The 16,756-nt window shown below is 41.2% G+C and overlaps 1 long non-coding RNA gene across 2 annotated transcripts in view; it reads right to left on the bottom strand.

Annotated features, from left to right (window-relative positions):
* Positions 1 to 16,756, bottom strand: part of LOC138844028 (uncharacterized) — a 142,717-nt gene that overhangs the window by 103,325 nt on the left and 22,636 nt on the right. For both annotated transcript variants that reach the window (XR_011379348.2, XR_016214044.1), the window contains exon 2: positions 8,345 to 8,438. This is a non-coding gene — a long non-coding RNA (uncharacterized LOC138844028). The remainder of the gene's footprint in view (positions 1 to 8,344; positions 8,439 to 16,756) is intronic.

Genomic DNA, 16,756 nt, shown 5'->3' with positions numbered 1-16,756 from the left:
CAAAATCTGCCATCTTAACTGCCTTGACATTCCTAGATGGTCAGAGACAGAGAATAAGGCTTTAGAGGTGAATATCTGGACCAAGAGTTGCTCTGTAAAATCTACCCACACTTCCTCCCCTACAAGGGAGTCAAGTCCCCCTCTAACCCAAGCAGTGATTGCAGTGACTATGTGGACCTTCAATTCCTTAAGAGAGAGATCCTTGAAACTTATAGCAGAGGGACACCCACCCACAAAAGCACAGGAATGAGGGATCCTATTCCATCCTTCTCATTCAATACCCCTCCTTCCTTTTCCTCCCGAAGAAATGTTTCTCTTTGTAATTGTCTATAAAAGATTATTGTCTGCATTTTATTTAATTATTCCGTATGAAGTAATTATAAGAGAATAATCAGCCGGTTCTCAGATAATAGACATTTCATAAAAGAACACAAAAGATGCTAATAAAGGCAGAGCCAGCCCTCATCGCTGTCATTATTAGTTTCTCTACATCTTTAATTTTCGTACATTTTTATTGTTTGCCTGAAATTAATTGTCCATTTCTTTCCCCCAATCAGGTTTATTGCAAATGGGCCACTTCTAGAGAGTTATACCATTTGTGTGTTTATCTGGTAAATGTCCCAATAGATCTTGTCAACATTCAGATATCTATGGAAGAGCTAGAAGGAAAAGAGGCATCAAATCTTTCTGTCTTGGCCGTTTAAGGGACCATGCAAGAATTTAGCCACTTCCCACTGCCTGCTCCCACCCACCATCCTTATTTTATGAGTGAGGAAGTTACATCATTGAGAAGCACAGCTGAGATCAGAACCTAGGTCTTTTGCATGAATCTGGAATGGTGAAGCTGTAGCCAGAAATCCACTTCCTCCCACAGGTGTGAACCATTCCAGAGGGTGGTATCTGGGCTTTATCTTCCTGTACTCACTATTAAGAACTTTCTACCTTTAATTCCTAGTTCTTAAAAGAACCTCATGAATACATCTAACAGGATAAACATATTACTCAGCTCAGGATTCTGTAACAAAGGCCCACAGAGTGGGTGGCTTAAACCACAGAAATTTATTTTCTCACAGTTCTAGAAGCTAGAAGTTCACGATCAAGGTTCCATCCTCTTTCTTTCTTCAGCTTATAGATGGCTGCCTTCTCATTGTGTCCTCACATGGCATTTCCTGTGGCATAGGCAGATAGAGCAACTTCTCTGGGGTGACTTCTTCTTTTTATAAGAACACCAGTCTTGTAAGATTCAGACCCCACTTGTATGATCTCATTTAACCTTAATTGCCTCCACAAAGGCTCTATCTCCAAATACATTTACATTTACATTGGTGAGGGCTTCACATACAAATTTGAGAAGGGCATAATCAGTCCATAACACAGCATAACGATTTTATTTTATCGTATAACTTCATTAAAAGTTTTTTTTAAGATTTATGTATTTATTTGAGAGGGAGAGAAAGAGAGATTGATCTTCCATCCTCTGGTTTATTCCCCAAATGGTCACAATGGCTGGAGCTGGGCCAGTCTGAAGCCAGAAGCCAGGAGCTTCTTCCAGGTCTCCCAAGTAAGTGTAGGAGCCAAAGTATTTGGACCATCCTCCACTGCTTTCGTAGGCACATTAGCAGGGAGCTGGATCTGAAGTGGAGCAGCCAGGACTGATATGGGATGTTGGAATCACAGGTGGTGGCTTTACCTGCTATGCCTTAATGCCAGCCCCCATTAAAAAAATTTTTAAAGATAGTAATAATTGCTTGTAGGTAACAGTGGTGTTCCATAACTGTAGGCTTTGGATGTGGTACTGTTTCTAAAACCCTTAATTTGGATTGTGAGCTCTCTGTATCCTTGCTCTCCCCTGGTACAAGCTGACTGAGGGGCCTGTGCAGCAGGTGCAAACTGGGTATGGAAGCAGACGGCAGTTAAATGGCTGCTGCACACCTAATCCATGGCCTTACTCTAGTTCATCCTGCGTGCTGTACAGAAATCATGTTTTCTCGGTCCTTCTTTGTACCCTCAGCATCAGAAATGGGTTCTGGCAGAGAGTGACCACTCAATGATTCCTGAATGAATGAGTGAATGTGTAAATGTTCAGTATGAGTCAGACCTGATCACCTACCTCCCCTGCTTAAAATGCCTCATTGGCTACCCATCAACCAAGTAGAGTTCTTTAATGGGGATTTCTGTGACCTGACAATCTCTCTCCCCCTCTACAAGTCTCAGTGCTCCCCACTTTGATAACGGTCCCTTTTGTCTTCCACTTCCATCTATGCTAAGCTTCTTTTTTTTTTTAATTTAATAAATGTGAATTTACAAAGTGCAACTTTTGTATTTTTGTGGCTCCCCCCCAACCTCCCTCCCTCCTGCGGCCCTCCCCTCTCCCACTCCCTCTCCCATCCCGCCCTTCATCGAGTTTCATTTTCAATTACCTTCATACACAGAAGATCAACTTAGTATATACTAAGCAAGGATTTCAACAGGCTGCCCTCACACAACTGCACAAGGCATAGGGTATTGTTTGACTAGTAGTGTTGTTTTTAATATAGTAAAACACATTAAGGACAGAGATCCTATGTGGGGAGCCTGTACCCAGTGACTCCCATTGCTGATTTAACAATTGGCACTCTTATTTATGGCATCAGCAATCACCTGAAGCTCTTGCCATGAGCTGTCTAGGCTATGGAAGCCCCTTGAGTTCACCAACTCTGAACTTATTTAGTCAAGGCCATATCACAGTGGAGGTTCCTTCCTCCCTTCAGAGAAAGGCGCCTCCCTCCTCGATGGCCTGTTTCTTCCGCTGGGGTCTTGTTCACCAGGATCTTTCATTTAGATTGTTTTTGCCACCGTGTGGTGGCTTTCCATTATGCTAAGCTTCTTGCAGGTTTCAGAATACCTAATGCTTGTCCATACTTCTGTCTTTGCTGACACTGGTGCCACTGAGGATCAGATCATAACACTTCCCAGTACTTCTCTAAAACCTCCTTCCTCAGCTTTCTAGCTCTCTCCCAGTACCCACACTTCAGGATCTTTCCATTCTGAAAGTTCCTCATTTTTCACTATGTTCTCTTGATCCTACCAACTACTCAGATAAAAACCTCCTTGTCTGGCAAGGATCTTGACCAGGTTTGAAACACGTGTTTCCCCACATGGTGACTCCATATTCATACCTAACTCAGCTACTCATGAATTTCTCTCCTTTTGGTTGAATCTAATCCATCTTTTTAACCCAGATACTTATTGAGAAGTGATACGTCTATTGAGCACTATCTCTAGCACAGATTTTCTCCTTGGTCCTCAACTTTGATTGGACTCTGCTTGGCTTGGATCTATTCCTTCCTCCTACCTCAGGTCTCCACAGATTCTCTTTTCCTCACCCTAAGAAGACCCACTCAGGCCTCAGGAAACAATTCCTGATAGATCAAGCTTAAGAAGAACAGACCCAGGGAAACCAGTGCTAATGATTCTTCACTTCTCATTCCAAAGACCCTACTCATAAAGACTGAGCCTTCACAGTAATCCAATCATTTGGTTGTGAAGGAAAGCTTTTATCCTTGCTTAGGATAGCAGCAATGCTTACTGGTTGATCTCAGTTTTTAATACCCTGAGTTCTTTCAATTGGAGCAGGACACAGACCTGGCATTGATACATGATGTTCTTCTTCCATTGATACCTCACCAAACAAATGCCATGTACCTCATAGCCTTCCAAAGAGGCAGCTGCAAGCTCTAATCTATGGGTCTGCTTAGAGAAAGTCTACCACAGAAGTAAATCTTACCATTTTAGTTCATATAATAAGGATTGCAATTATAAACCTCCCCATGTTGCTTGCTTAATTATTACCTAAGTCAGGTTGAAATACATTTGGAGGAAATCAAGCTGCCTTTCTTTGAGCTGAGGCACAAATGCTTCACTCTTTACTGTTAATATCATTGCTAGGGAAATCAAGCTGGCATATGTTTTCTGTAACCACCACTGAGATCATTTTCTTCTCTCTCTGGGGTAATTCTGGGAAAGAAAAGCATTCAAAATATTATACTTGCCATCCCCTAGCACATTCATGTCATGTAGCACCTACAATTAATGAGTGGTACTTATGAGGATGTGAGTCATTACAGCAAAGCGTTTAATTCCATTCTTCTCCAACACACTGATTTTATCCACCCTGAGTTAAGCTGGAGCTGTAATATACCTCCCCTGAATGGAGCACCATGAGATAATGTGGTATGTCCGAATGACAGCAGTTTTGCACATGTACATAGCAGGTTTCAGCCTGGGATCTCCAAGAGTTGCTTCTCACATGGTAATTGATGGCACCTCTAAGCGTTACATTAAACATTTAATTGAACAGTTAAATGTGGATTAATGAGGCCATTAATTAATACAGTGGGGAAGTCTGCAATTCTTATCTGTGGACCACAGAGAGGATTTCCTCACACCATGTATTTGTTAACTCAATCCTGAAAACTCAAAATTATGATGCTACAGTCTGGCGAGGGTAGGGGCAGTACAAAGGGGAGTAAGAAGAGTGTGATGGGAGTGAAAGCTGACAGGAAGAAGATGCATAATTTGGAGACATGACTTCAAGAGCAGACTGTTCTACTAACTAGCTGTGTGACTTGGTAAATCAGTTTACCTCTCTAGCCTTGATTTCCTTATCTGAACAATGAAAGATGTACTACATTGTCCCAAGAGTTCTTTAATTTAACCAACGTATTCAATTCAGCTCATGACTTAACATTCATCAAACATTTGACTTAGAGCTTCTGCCCCCTCCAGTTAAGCCATCGAGGAGAACAGGAGCATTGGACTTGGATTCCCAAGTCCCACCTTCCACTCTGCTGCTAGAGGTGAGACTCTAGTAGGAATCTCCAGATCTTCATTCTTAAAATGTAGATGTGGTAATCTATTGCAAGGAGTTGTTATGGGGACTACGTGGGAAACTTGAGATGTGTATTTGTCAGCTTTTTGTGATAATCAAAGACTTGAGTCAGCCCAGCTTTATAAGAAGTTTATTTTGGCACACAGTGCTGGAGGTTCATAGTGTGAGGTCACGAGGGCCCTACTGGTTCGACCACTAGGGAAGTCCTTCTTCCTGGCAGAGTCCCGAGGCCATGCAGAGCATCACAGGGCAAGAGGCAGAAGTGTATGTCTGTCTATATGTTCGTGGTCTTTCATGAAGCTACCAGCATTCTATCACGGTGCCCCCCCCCCAACAGCCTAATTCATTCTAACCATTTCCCATAGGTCCTACCTCCAAATGCCAAAATTGGATTAACTTTCAGCCCCATTAGTGCCATTAACATAAGATTTGGAGGACAAAACTCCAGGCTTCAAGGGAACAAAATCTATAGCCATTGGAGAGACAAAAGATACATGAGCTGTTATCTTACCTTTTATCATCATCACCTGGTTGTTTTTGAGTCACGTTAGTGCCTATGACTGCTCTATCATCTCCATTCTTTCTTCCCTTCTTATCCACCTGCCTTAATCCTTATTCTTCAGTCTCTGTTTTTCTAACTATATTACAAACTATTTCTTATCAAGCATTTTGTTAGCTATAGTTCTTCACTCACCAAACCACTGTTAAACTCTTTTGTGACTGTGATAATGAAAGGAAGAAAACCCTAAAGTTCCGAACAAGGTAGCATTGCCTCTCCCAAGGTCAACTGAACGAGGTGAACTTCCAGGGGCCTTTCCTGCCACCCACCACTTTTCTAGAAGAAGGTTTTCAGGATTCTCTTTTGATAAAAATGAGAAATGAGTCAAGTTTTTTTTTCTCCCTCAAATCAGTATGAGCTGTATGTTCTAGAGAAATAAATGAAGTTTCTAAGCTTTCATGAGTAGTTCATTTGTGATGGTCATCTATGAATATATTGGGCACATAATCAACAAACTAAATTAGGTTCAGTAGAATGTTACTACTAAATATGCATCTTTATTTTATATGGCATATATGAATTCTTTCTTAACCCAAATGTTTTATTTTTGGTTATAGTAAATAAATAAATCTTTTTTAAAAAGTCAGAGTTACAGAGAGGCAGAGGCAGAGGCAGAGGCAGAGAGAGAGAGAGAGAGGTCTTCCATCCGCTGGTTCACTCCCCAGTTGGCTACAACGTCCGAAGCTGCGCCAATCTGAAGCCAGGAGCCAGGAGCCAGGAGCTTCCTCGGGGTCTGCCACATGGGTACAGGGGCTCAAGGACTTGGGCCATTTTCTACTGCTTTCCCAGGCATAGCAGAGAGCTGGATTGGAAGTGGAGCAGCTGGGACTTGAACTGGCACCCATATGGGATGCTGGCACGGCTTTACCTGCTACACCACAGCACTGAACCCAGTAAATAAAAAATCTTACTGGATACTTACAATAGCCAGGTTCTGTACTGAAGAATATACTTACATATGTAAATATATATGTATTTTCCATCTGTGTATTCTGTATTCATCCACCTCATCATTATTTCCTTATTTTATGAATAGCCTACTCATTAATTTTTTGTAACCCCCAAATCAATATTCCAGCACTTTTATTGTCATTCATAGACATGTGCAGAGTGATAAAACATTTGAGTCATGTGATGTGCATATTTTTAGCTGAGATTGAATAAAGCAATGCTCTACCTTCTTGACTCAGCTCTTATATTAGAAACATGCGTCTTTTTTGTAATCTACTTAGTACTGTATTTCTTGAACTTTTGTGCTCTTTCTTGGGGATTTAAAATGGCACCAAACTCAGTGGTAAAGTGCTGTCCAGTGTTCCTAACCTCAGGAAAGCAGTGATGTGCCTTAGGGAGAAAATGCACGTGTGAGGAGCTTCATTTAGGCCTGAGTTATAGTGCTATTTGCAGTGAGCTCAATGTTAATGGATCAATGAGATGTATTCAGTAATGTATCCCTAAACATACAAAACAAAGTTATGTATTGATTGGCAAAAATGTTCTGATCGGGGCTCACAGTAACCTAACCCTGTGTTTCCCCTAGGTGCAATAGTTTAGTAGTCACTAAAGTTGCATCAACTTTAAAAACATAATTACCACAAATAATGAGAACTGCATGCGCGCGCGCGTGTGTGTGTGTGTGTATGATTGAGTTAAGCACTGAACCCTAAACTAAAAGGGCATATTAACAAAATTTATCCAGGGTTTTTCTAGTCAGCTTGTTTATCTCACCAGAAGTTGCTAATTTAAATGAAAGTTTCCACTTATATTTGGTTAAATTAAAATTAATTATCTCAGTCTTAAGACACAAAGAAATCAGCCTTAGAAACTATACTGTGTTAAAAACTCTAAGGAACGCAGTGCAAGAGAAGCACAGTGAGGGGTTGCTGTTCATCTGTGGGAGATTCAAGCAAGTGTCGGTCACCCCTATTACACACAGATTCCTCAAACCACCCACAGTGCAAACCCATGTCACCTGGATTATCTCACATGTAACCACTCACTCCTAGAAAGCCTTCCCCAGGACATATTCTGTCCCATGCACAGATCATAGAGATGACAAGTCCTTGTCTTAGAACACGTGATAGACTAATGAGAACAAGTGAGAAGATGACTGAGGACAACACATTCTGGCGAGAAGAGGGCATGTCAGGAAAGGCCACCAGAAGATAGGATGTGGAACTAAGAGAAGAGGAACAGTTGGCAGGGTTCCTGGATAGGACTCCGATCCTTGGTGGGATCCCCCCCTCACAAGTGCAAGGGCCCACAGCACTTACTCTGTGAAGGCACTACATAGATGCCACAAAGATTGAGTCAGCTTCTTCAAAAATCAGTTTCTCAACCAAGCTTTCCCAGGAGACACACTCTCCTCTGTAATCACATCCAATCCCAACCAAGCCTCGATCTGGATCCTTCCATAGGACTCCTGAGTCTTTTCATCCTCATGATTATTTCATTGGTATCTATCTCTCCAAATAAAAGTGTATTTCCCTGAAAACAGGGCCAGGTACTTTGTAGTTCTTGTTCTTGTTCACTGTTACATCGCCCAGTACTGTAGGTTTCACTTGGTGTAAGCGGCTGAACAACTGAATGAAAACTTCAGAATGAGGCCAAGATGGTACCCCTAAGTGAGAGCTTTGCAAGGAGGTTTTTCATGATCACAAATATCAGGGTAATATTTTTTCCATATGGAACAATTATTTTATCCTGAAGAATCAGTGAACTCCATCACTCTGATATAATAGTGAGTAAATCAGCAACAGCTAGAACTGAAAAGAGAGAAAACAGGAAGGTTTCAAGTCTTAAAACTGTTACTCCTAACTGTCACCTTTGATCCCAACAGCTGGGCCCTTGTTCTCAGCTCAAAGTGGAAATGGCCACAATGACAGCAGGCTCATGTGCTGCCCCTTGTGGTCTCTTACCTTCACAGTTCAGTTTGAAGGTCAGTGCAGAATTCCACTCTCAGAAGAGGCAGTCAGTCCCCTTCTGTTCCCTTGCTGTGAAGATCTCTTCTGTCTGGGGTATGAGAATAAGAAGCATAGTCAGGTAGGGCCAACATTATTAGCATGCATCACCAGGGATGAGCAGGGTCAGGATGGCCAGCCATGAGATGGTCGAAGGGTGCTGCATGCCTTCTGAGCCAGAAGCCCTTTGCCTTTCTCCTGTTTCTCATCACTTTGTGATGAAGTTCTCACAGTCAGGCGCTCATGCATACTGTAGGTCCAGGCAGGTGATGTAAGTGGAGCTAGCCAGGCTGAATAGCAAGCCCTAGCTGACAAGAGTAGCTGCTACTTAGCTTCATGCAAGAGTTAGGGACAGTGTTGCCTGATCTTGGGCTTTTTCCAAAAGAAAACAGAAAATGCTTGAAACCAGATCTGTTCTAAAAGAATCTGGTTTCATGAAACTATAACCCATAATTATTTTGTTAGTTTTTGTTCTTCTTCTTTTAAAATGCCTTTTGCCAATCATGCAGGAGACAATAAAAATAAATAGAACCTTGTACTCATTGTAAAGTAGCTTATAGTGCAAAGGGAAGCTACCACTCATGCATAAAAGATAATTCTACAAAGTAGCTTATGTTATCTACAGAGAAAGAGAATTGGGAAGTGTGAGTAAACATTTTTGATTGAAGAATCCCCTCTCTGTAGCATCAAGAAATCCTACAGTTTCTATCTCTTCCCACTGCCATCCCAGAAAAGGAGAGTTTTTCTGCTCAGCTGGTTGAATTGCAGCATTGATTGGAGAGCCTAGTTCCAGGATGGCAAGGTTAATGAACATGGTCCCAGTAAAATATGCCTGAGTTGAAACTGATGTTTGAGCAACGATACCCTTTTGACCCTCTTCAGGTCCCTTTCCTTTTTTCTTTCTTCTCATGTGGACTCAGACTCAATTCCTGAATTCCAGGATGATACTCTCTTCCTTCTCTTTAAGAAGGAGCAATCCCAAATTGAAGGGGCAATCATGATCAAATGGGAATGGCCAACACTTTAGAGTCAAAAATGCAATACTTTTATAAAGCATGGCCCATATGGGATGCCAGCACTGCAGGCCAGTGCTTTAGCCCACTGTGGCTCAGTGCCGGCCCCAGATATAACTATTTTTTAAAAAGAGAGATATGTCTCAAACCAGAGATTATATCAAGGATTTTAGACAGTCTTGAAAAGGTGAAAAGAACAAATTTTTATAAAGTGAGTCTATACTTGCTGACCCTGAAATGAGCCAGATATAAACACCAAGTACATCTTTTCTTAAAGATTTATTTATTTGAAAGGTACAGTTATGGGGGGTGGGGGAATCTTCCATCTGCTGGTTCACTCCCCAAATGGCCTCAACAGCTGGAGTTGGACCAATTCAAAGCTAGGAGCCAGGAGCTTCCTCCAGGTTTGCCACATGGGTGCAGGGGCCCAAACACTTGAACCGTCTTCTGCTGCTTTCCTAGGCACATTAGCAGGAAGGTGGATCTGAAGTGGAGCAGCTGGGACTCAAACCGGCACCCATATGGGATGCCGGCACTGCAGGCGGTGGATTTACCGGCTACACCACAGCACCAGCCCCCCAACTATATCTTTCTCAAGACACTCCTTGGCATACTATGTGGACTTAGAGAAAGTAGAGAAAGCCCCGTACCTTGTTGTTACCTTTCATCACACACAGGTGGACAGATGTATGCTTTAGATCAGAATTGAGACCCAGGAGGAGGGGATGCACTTCTGCCGTCATTCTTTCCAATTTTTATTCAGTTGAGCTCTTCTGGTATTGCTCAGACTAGAGTGTAATTTTGTTGCACTCTTTGGAATGCCCCCAATATGTGAATATACTCTGGGACTTGATCACACACTGAATTTACCCATCAAAAATCTCTAATTGAGCCATCTCCACTGTTAGATGGCAGAAGTCAAATGTTAGTCTTAATTTGAACTAGATCATGATCATATTAAGCATTTCTGTCATTCTAGATAACTGCAGAACCAATGGCCCTCACATTTCCAAGTGTTAAAGAATTGCCACTTCAGAGGGTTGAACTCTTCCCCAATTTTTATTTAGAAAACTGATAATGGTTGAAATAAGCCACAGGGGGTCAAAAAGCCAGGTGGCCAGGGAGCTTACCCCCGAGATGAGAAAAGCCTTGCAACCTGCTGGTTTAATAGGCTGCCCTTATTTCTAATGGGGCTTGAGTGGAGCTGAAATCGAGGCTGAGAGACCATATCAGAGCGATCTTAACATTGAACCACCTGACATCAGGTCTGTGGGGGATATTTCATCATTGTCTGCTTGACCTTTGGCCCCTTAGACTTACAGCCCATCATTTCTGGGAAGCAGCAGCTAAAAAAGCCATTTGTTCCCCCATCGAATGTACCTGTCCTGATGTGCTGTCAACAGCTGTTTGCATTGCTAACTGTGCCAAGGGAAAACAATTGATGCCAGCAAGCTCAGATTTCTAACCACCTCTTTCATTTTTGTCACTCCTGGTGCTAATGATGACCTATATTCTCCACCATAATGATTATCTTAAAAATCTTTTTTGGCTTTGAAGAGAGCATTTGAGTCCTAAGTGCCTGTATTGTGAAGGAATATAATATGGAGAGGTCTATTATCTTAGAATTCATTCGCCCATTTTTTTCTTTTTTTTGAAGCAGCACTGTAAATTAAACCGCTTGAGCTGGCTTTGTAGGTTTCTTTTTTCTCTCCCCCCCCCTTTTTTTTTGCATACACAGCAAGGATAACTACACCTCAGATTTATGAGCATTGTGAACAGGTTGCCATGGCAACCACTCTGGCTGCTCTACACCAAATAACCTTGTCATGTGAGCGTTTATCACAGGAACATCAAGGACTGGATTGCACTGTATGCTCTTTGGCTAAACAGCAGGATTTTTCTGAATAATAATTGGTCATGGCCTTTTATTCCACCAGTCAGAGTTAATCATCCTCGGAATCTGAAATTAACCATAATGCATTCAAGGCGTAGAGTGCAGCCATTCAAAAATTCCTCTTTGGGGGAAGAAAACTTTCCAATGATCTTTGCTCTTTGTTGTATATGATCACTGTTGTTATTGTTGTTGTCATTATTAGTGGGAAGGCTTAATGAGAAAAGGGTAAGATTTGGGAATGGCACATAGAACTCATTAACAGAAGTAAAATGGGTATTCTTAACTGGCCTATAGTTATGAGAAATAAAACATATTGTAAACTGTCATCAAAACCAGCAGGCTTTTTCCATCTCAAATTACCTTTACAAGACATTTGATCATATGAATTGATTAATTTATTTCCCATAGATCCATGTTTTCTTATGCTCCCAGAAATCTCAATGTGAGTCTGTTGTACTATCTTAGCAGGAAAAATGAGTGGGGTGTAAGGATCAGTGAGATCCCAGTGCCTATGTAGCACACGTGTGTGTGTGCACTCACACGTGTCACTTGTTTGCACATACACAAACCTGCAAGACAGACTCCAGAAAGAAAATAATTACATCACAGAGGTACAGCTGGCTCTCTGTCACGGGCAATTATGTTGGAGCTGGGGTGGGTGAGTTTTTTTTAATGTCAGGATTATGGTTATTCATAAGCAAAGAGGTTTTCTGGGCTGTGAAGGCATACCTCATTAAAATTTTTCTAGAGATGGGCCCAAACTTCAGCAAATTCACTGAATTATGGTTTGTTTGGGCATCTTGATACCGCCCCTTTGTGGTGACTCCTGATCTTTTCCTTTTGCACTTGCCTGGTCCTTGAGTCATATGTCTTAGAGGCCTTCCATCATCATTACTGGCAATAATAATTATCATGCTTCAAATGTGACCCCTCCCAAGAATAGGTACATTAAAAAACTAACACATTAACATTCAATATCAAATGGAAGAATTTGAGAAATCAGTAAAGAATATTTTCTAAAAGATTGATTGGAAGAGGAAAGGACATTTTTCTCAGTTCCCATGAAATCATACATTTTGAGAGTCATCAACTTCCAAGACTCATTTTTATAGGGAAACCTTGCAGTTGGTCCAATCAAATGAAGCTAAATTACAGCATATGGAGATGAAAAATTGCTAAGTAGGAGGAGTTGGATGCAGCTTTTCAGGAAAATGGCACCATCTCTCTCTCTCTCTGCTCTTGTCTTTTTGCAGTTCTCCCTTGAAGTGAATGTATATATGCTGAGTTGTGGAAAAGCAAGACCATTGAGAAGTAATGGAAACACAATAACTCATTTATTTGTCAACTATATAGCATGCTCTTATAAATGCCAATGTATGCTAAGTTCTATTTGGCAAACAGCAATGAAGGAGCCCCAATTCACATCTTCTGGGCACTCGCCAGCTCAGAGGATCCTTAAACATGTGCAAAACCTAGATGGCTCCCATACTGTTGAGAAACAAATGTCTTAGGAGTGGGTGACAGGCACAGGAGTCTGGTGCTGACAGTCATCTCTGGCACTGTCATAGGACAGCTTCTGTAGTATGTGATGTTGGAGCTGCTGGACTCCAAGAATGCAAGGAAGATCAGTGATGGGAAGGTGAGTGTTTTGGGTAGGGAGGACGGCAGGAGTGAAGCAGGAGGCTCATAAAATTGTTTGTTGTATTCTGAGAATGGCCAGCATCTGTTGGGCTCTCCAGGTACACGTGTATGAGTTGTGGGTTGAGATCAAAGTAGAAAGGTACCGTTAGGCTAGATCAGAAACTTAGTTATCAAAGGTCTTCAACCTTTGATCAGGCCAAGATGCTTGGATATTTACTGGGATGACATCAGAATCATTTCAGGTTTTTAAGCAGAATGTCTGTTTGCTCAAAGCCATGGGAAATTTAAGAAAGACAGAGGTGAGGAGGAAGGAAAACATTTTAGAAGCTGTATCATCACTTGAAAAAGGGAATTTAATGCAAATCCCTGTTCAATGAAATTTTACTCTGGATTTTACTCCTGGAGAAAAGAGGTATTTCTTTTGTCAGGTGGGAGAGAAGATCCCCTCTTGGGACAAGCATTAGATCTATGGCTTAGCAATTAGATACAAAGACAGAATACAGTTGCTCATGTTTGAGCTGATAAGACTGAGGCTCAAAAAACACAACTAGTTTTATCATATGAAGAATAAAGAAGCGATCAATATTTTTGACCAGAGCTCAGTAGGCCATGACCCATCTGGGAATGGGTTTGTTGATAATGGTTGATAATAGGAATGGTGACAAAACTATTTTGAACATGCATCAAAACACTACACTTTTTATTTTAGCTTAAGTTTGTAAGTACATACTTGTTTGCCAATCATTTATTGTAGGATCAATGACTTTTTAAAAAAAATATTTGAAAGGTAGTGTTTATTTGTTTACATATTATTTATTTGAAAGAAAGAGAGATGGAGAGACATAGAGAGAGAGATAAAGAGAGATCTTCCATCTGCTGGTTCATTCCCTAGATGGCCACAACAATCAGGACTGTGCCAGACCAAAGCCAGGAAACAGGAGCTTCTTCAGGGTTTCCCGCTGGGTACAGGGCAACAAGCACTTAAACCATCTTCTACTTCTTTCCCTGGAGAATTAGTAGGGAGCTGGATCAGAAGTGGAGCAGGCCAGACTCAAACCAATGCCCATATGGGAGTCAGGCACTGCAGGCCATGGCTTAACCCACTGCGCTACAGCATCAGCCCCAGTGAGATTCTTTTTAATAAGGATATTCTAAATAAAATACTTTATCATCTTTTTTCCCAAATAATTTCCTGAAAGTACATCATTTACATTATCTGGTTCTGATTTCTTTAATGTGAATCAACAATGTAAAATATGTTTTCTGAGCTATCTGAATTCAGAATTCTTCCAGACATTTTGATTTTTAACAACTCTCACAGCTGTCACACTCACACTCAATTAAATATTGATTTTTTTATCAATTTCCAATTTACTGACTTTTCCTAAAGCCATTTACTTCATTTTGATCAAAACACCACCCTTTGCTTTGTTTTCCTAGTTTTGCATAATATTTAAATAAATTATAACTACAACGAGCATTAAAAAGTTTGAGTACATATACAATGGATTCATTCACAAAGGTCCATTAGAATATCATGAAGATGGAATGGACAAAATCTGTTAAGTAGCCATGCACTAAGGCAAACTTCATGATCAATATTTTTATGTAATTTGCGTTTCCTTAAAAATATGTATTGAAATTATTGATCTTTGCATCCCTTTCTCAAAAAATGAAATCTGTGAAAGTAAATTGCATTGACATGTAGCATGGACTGTCTATGAACCCAATCTGGTCTCCTTACCAATCATGGAGAAGAGCACTGATGAAGCTCTTAAATAATAGAGAGATGAATGCCTACAAATTAATTACATTTGACCCCAATCTTTGGATGACAATGTGGATCATCCTGTAACCCAATGACAAAAACCCAGCTAATAAACACATCAGCACCAGACTCTGTAGGTCCTGAATTTGGTCCTTGAATAGGATATTAAACCTCTAATGGAACAGGTTACCACAGAAATGAGAATGAGTGGGAAAGACAGGAAGGTATGTAGTATAGCAAGGAGACCATGGAAAAAAGCAGTTGGAAATGTCATCTCTCAGCAGGTAGAGCTAAGGAGTCCAGGAGTTTCGATTCACTGTGGCAACAGGGAGTTATGGCAAGTTTCTGAGCAGCAGAGTAGCATGACCAATGGGGTGTTGAGAACCACTGGGCAAGAGAATAATGGGCAAATTCAAGTGGGAAGGAACTAGAACCAGGGCCAGTGTTCAGGGGCTGTTAGGGTGGTCTGGAAATGAGATGTGAGAAGATTCTAATAAAGATGAATGTGTGAATATTGGGACTGCACCAAAAAAATGCAGCGGATTTGGGAACCATAGACAAGCATGTTTGAATCTATAGAGAAGTGAGAGATGTTTGTTACCTTTGACATAGAAAAAAATTTAGGGAGTGGAGCTAGTGTGTGTGAGGGGGCCAGGAGCACAGACTTAGACTGTATGTGAGATATGTTTCTTTCCTTTCTTGGGGCTCCTCATTCTCTGGTTTTTTTTTTTTTTTCATGTCCTGCTTCCACTTAGATAAGAGATTAGACACCATGTAAGCATGTGCTTCATTTCAGTCCAATTTTTATTTTGCTGTCATGGATAGTCTCAGCCTGGCTTCCCCAGTCTCATTTCTGGCTTTTCATTGCTCTCCACTCCTAACTTTTCTACTCAGTCCATTACCTACATTATCCCTCTCTGTAAGGACAGGGGGTCCTCCATTAGGACTCACATTCCACTGTGTCACACGTCATTTAAATATCTTTATCACTTTCCCATTGGGAGAAACAGTAATTGATGGCATTTCCATTTATCTTCACTCTCTATGCTCCATTTGGAGAAAAGATGATGGTTTCAAATAGCTCATTATTTATTTCTCATGCAGGCTCAAGTTAGATTCCAGTACTGTCTTTACAGGGATCTAGACTTCCCACAATCTCATAATGTTTTATGAGCAGTTTTACAATCCAGACGCTATATTATCATGTCCTCTGAAAGCTGGTTATGTGGATTGTCATGAAATGGGCAGCTGTGAGGCAGGGTCATCTGCAACACTTGACAGTCAGTTTGCAATCCACCTTGGTGAGAACCCTTGCTCAGGAAGCCTTAGGTTGATCAGCATTTGCATTGAAGCTCGGTGACTACTACTATCTCAAAATACTCTTACGTTTAATAATAGCAGGCATAAACATACCAGGGGATTCTAACTCAATCCCATCGAGGTGGCATGTACCAATGCCATCTCACTAGTCCCAGTGATCAATTTCTGTTCACAATTGATCCTAATGATAGGACTAAGAACCAAAGGGATCACATAAACACGAATAGTGTCTGCAAATACTAGCTGATAGAATAAAAAAGGGAGAGAATGGTCCAACATGGGAAGTGAGATACACAGCAGACCCATAGAATGGCAAATGTCCTAACAGCACTCTGGCCTCAGAATCAGCCCTTAAGGCATGCGGATCCGGCTGAAATGCCCATGAGAGTATTCCAGGCATGGAAAGCCAAGACACTCTGGGGAAAAAAAAAAACCTAAATGAAAGATCTCCATGAGTGAGATCCCAGTGGAAAGAATAGGTCATCAAAGAAGGAGGTACCTTTCTCTGAAGGGAGGAGAGAACTTCCACTTTGACCATGGCCTTGTCTAAAAATTATCAGAGTCAGTGAACCCAGGGGGCTTCCATAGCCTTGGCAGCTCATGACAAGAGCCTAGGGTGATTACTGATGCCATAAACAAGAGTGTCAATTTGTTAAGTCAACAACAGGAGTCACTGTGCACTTACTCCTCATGTAGGATCTTTGTCCTTAGTGTGCTGTACATTGAGATTTAAT

Source organism: Oryctolagus cuniculus, chromosome 10, assembly GCF_051225735.1.
Source record: "Oryctolagus cuniculus isolate XC-2025 breed Fujian yellow rabbit chromosome 10, ASM5122573v1, whole genome shotgun sequence".
NCBI classification, from domain to species: domain Eukaryota; kingdom Metazoa; phylum Chordata; class Mammalia; order Lagomorpha; family Leporidae; genus Oryctolagus; species Oryctolagus cuniculus.
Note: the sequence above shows the minus strand (reverse complement) of the source record. Positions and strands in the feature narration are given on the sequence as shown.